This window comes from Manduca sexta, unplaced genomic scaffold (assembly GCF_014839805.1).
Source record: "Manduca sexta isolate Smith_Timp_Sample1 unplaced genomic scaffold, JHU_Msex_v1.0 HiC_scaffold_549, whole genome shotgun sequence".
Taxonomy (NCBI): Eukaryota; Metazoa; Arthropoda; class Insecta; order Lepidoptera; family Sphingidae; genus Manduca; species Manduca sexta.
The window spans coordinates 4,452-6,984 of NW_023595351.1; the positions used below are offsets into that span (position 1 = coordinate 4,452).

The 2,533-nt window shown below is 32.6% G+C and overlaps 1 non-coding gene across 1 annotated transcript; it reads left to right on the forward strand.

Annotated features, from left to right (window-relative positions):
* The first annotated feature begins 1,437 nt into the window (after nt 1–1,437).
* On the forward strand, nt 1,438–1,521 carry Trnal-cag. Its single transcript has one exon. It is a non-coding gene; the product is annotated as a tRNA-Leu (tRNA).
* Nucleotides 1,522–2,533: the final 1,012 nt, after the last annotated feature.

Genomic DNA, 2,533 nt, shown 5'->3' on the forward strand with positions numbered 1-2,533 from the left:
CTGCTACGTACCACTGAACCTAGCTAAAAATTCTATAGTTGATACATTTTACGGCCAGTCGTAACATATATCGCTTATTATATCTGCTTTAAAGTTGTTAAGTTTCTGTCATACAAATCTATATATATAAAAATGAATCCCTTTTTCCCTTGGTCACACCATCACGCGTGAACGGCTGGACCGATATCACAATTATTTTTTTTGTGTTTGTTATTGTCAGGAGAAGGTTCTTATGAAAGAAAAAATTAGAAAATTTAAGAAAACTTAACGAAAATATTAATATTATATAATTGTCAATTGTTTGAAATAACTGTCAGCGATTGACAGAATGCGCGCTGCAAATTCATAGTTAAGTCGGGACAACGTCTGTTGGGTCAACTAGTTAATAATAAAAGCTTCTCTTCAAACAACTTATTGGAATATATTTATTGAAAATACGTCGCGTATTCTAAAATTCTGTTTCAGTCTGCCCTGTCGGATAATAGCCAAGCTTTATGTGAACATGATATCAAAATTAATTTATGAAATTCTCACAATAAATAAATAAACACGTTTAGCATCATTTTAAATTCTAATTATACCCGTCAATTAAAGGCTACATTTCTATTACTCTTTTTATTATTCTATATTTTGCTTAAATAAAAGGGTTGCTCTTTCTTACCTACAATTGTACCTACTAACGTTCGGACATTACTTATGTAAACTGATATTTTTGTTTCTTTCGTGTAACAATATCTGGGTTACTGCCAAGCGCTGGTTTCAAAAGACCCTTTTCATTTTTGTTACTTCGAAATTTATTTTACGCGATAACATAATTCGCGATAATAGACTTCGAAGGGGTCCTGTACTACGAGGTCTCGAGTTCAAGTCTGGATATGTATTTCGAATTTTTATGTCATTATGTAGTATATACTACCTTTTGTTTGCGACGCCGCCCGTTTTCGATTTGGAAATCCCAAATGATACTTGGTCTATCTTTGTGTTGAATTTCATTAACATGCATTGAACGTTATGCGTTAACTTGTTGTATTCGCAAACTTATTTTCACATTGAAAATATTGGTAAAATTAACAAATATTACGGTTAAGTTTGAAAATTCGAGTTAATAGTAGTTAAGAACTTTTAAACGGATACTGCCATAGAAGTAATTTAAGGTTGTTATGGTAAAAACTTTAAAATTAAACTATTTTTCAGATTTTAGAAAATTCCAAATGGTTATTTTAGCTTAGTTTTATGGATTACACGATCATTTGATTAGGTGGGAGAATCGAACCTGCGACGGTCCTCTTAATGAATGATCAACGCCCATTGCACCAACAAGAATTTATGGATGTAGGAATAGTATACTATTTGCAATCAAAACAATATTTAAAACAATCGTAATATTTAAAGTACAAATCCAGTTTATGTTGCGTACTTTGATAATACTATCATACAGTCAGGATGGCCGAGCGGTCTAAGGCGCTGCGTTCAGGTCGCAGTCCACTTCTGTGGGCGTGGGTTCGAATCCCACTTCTGACAATATTTTTTATTCGAATTGACCTTAATAGATTATTATTGTTATGACATTTATTCTTATTGTTACGGTTTTGTATTCTGTGACTATATTTAGGGTTGTTGTTGTTGTTGTTGAATCATTTGTTCCATACTTGGAGCTCGAATTTCAGACGGACGTAGATTTACGGAACAATTTTAGTATCATTTTCACCACATAATTAATGAAAAAATTTAAAATTTATAAAAAAAATAAACAATGTAAAGATAACATATTGCTGAAATATGATGTAATTTTTTTTTATTGAAAAAATTTGACGACATTCAGGCGCCCGCGGCAACTGGCGCCTTAAGACCTATTCGGACTGTCCGGACCTTCTGAAATTTCGGATTATTGAAATCGGGTACCTGTATTGATTTTTCACTCTGTTATCCCTACAAGTTTATCTTTGCTAATTTATAGAATAGGCACTCAAAACCTTTTTTCATTTAAAGTAAACAAAATATTATTTACCGTTTAATATCTTCGCCAAACCTTACTGCCCCGTCATCCTTACTGATCCCATCTGGCGGTACATAAAATATTCATAAAATAGAACTTTACATAAGTATATAATGATGTTCAATTCAAACCTATAAAAACCCGTGAATAGAGAAGGAACTATGATTGCGTTATATTCGCGGGAGTAGCACCAATCATCTACTCCCACACTCTTACCTGCCACAGTTTATTACTTGTTTCAATTTTATAACTCACAAATTCTCTTTATCATTTATGTATTATACGTTGGAACTTTTATTTTCATTTTCTGGATGTTTTTTGATAAATATATCATTATTACGACTTATGAAACCGGTCCAATAACCATGTTGATACTTTTATTTAAACAAAGATAAGTATTAAGTACTAATTACTAGCTACTTATCTACTTGCTTTAGAGAGGCATGTCTTGACGTGATAGGGAAGCTTAGCGCCATATCGGGCACAAATTTTAAAATCTGGGCTGAAGTAGGAAAATGTATCACTTTGCCCGACCCG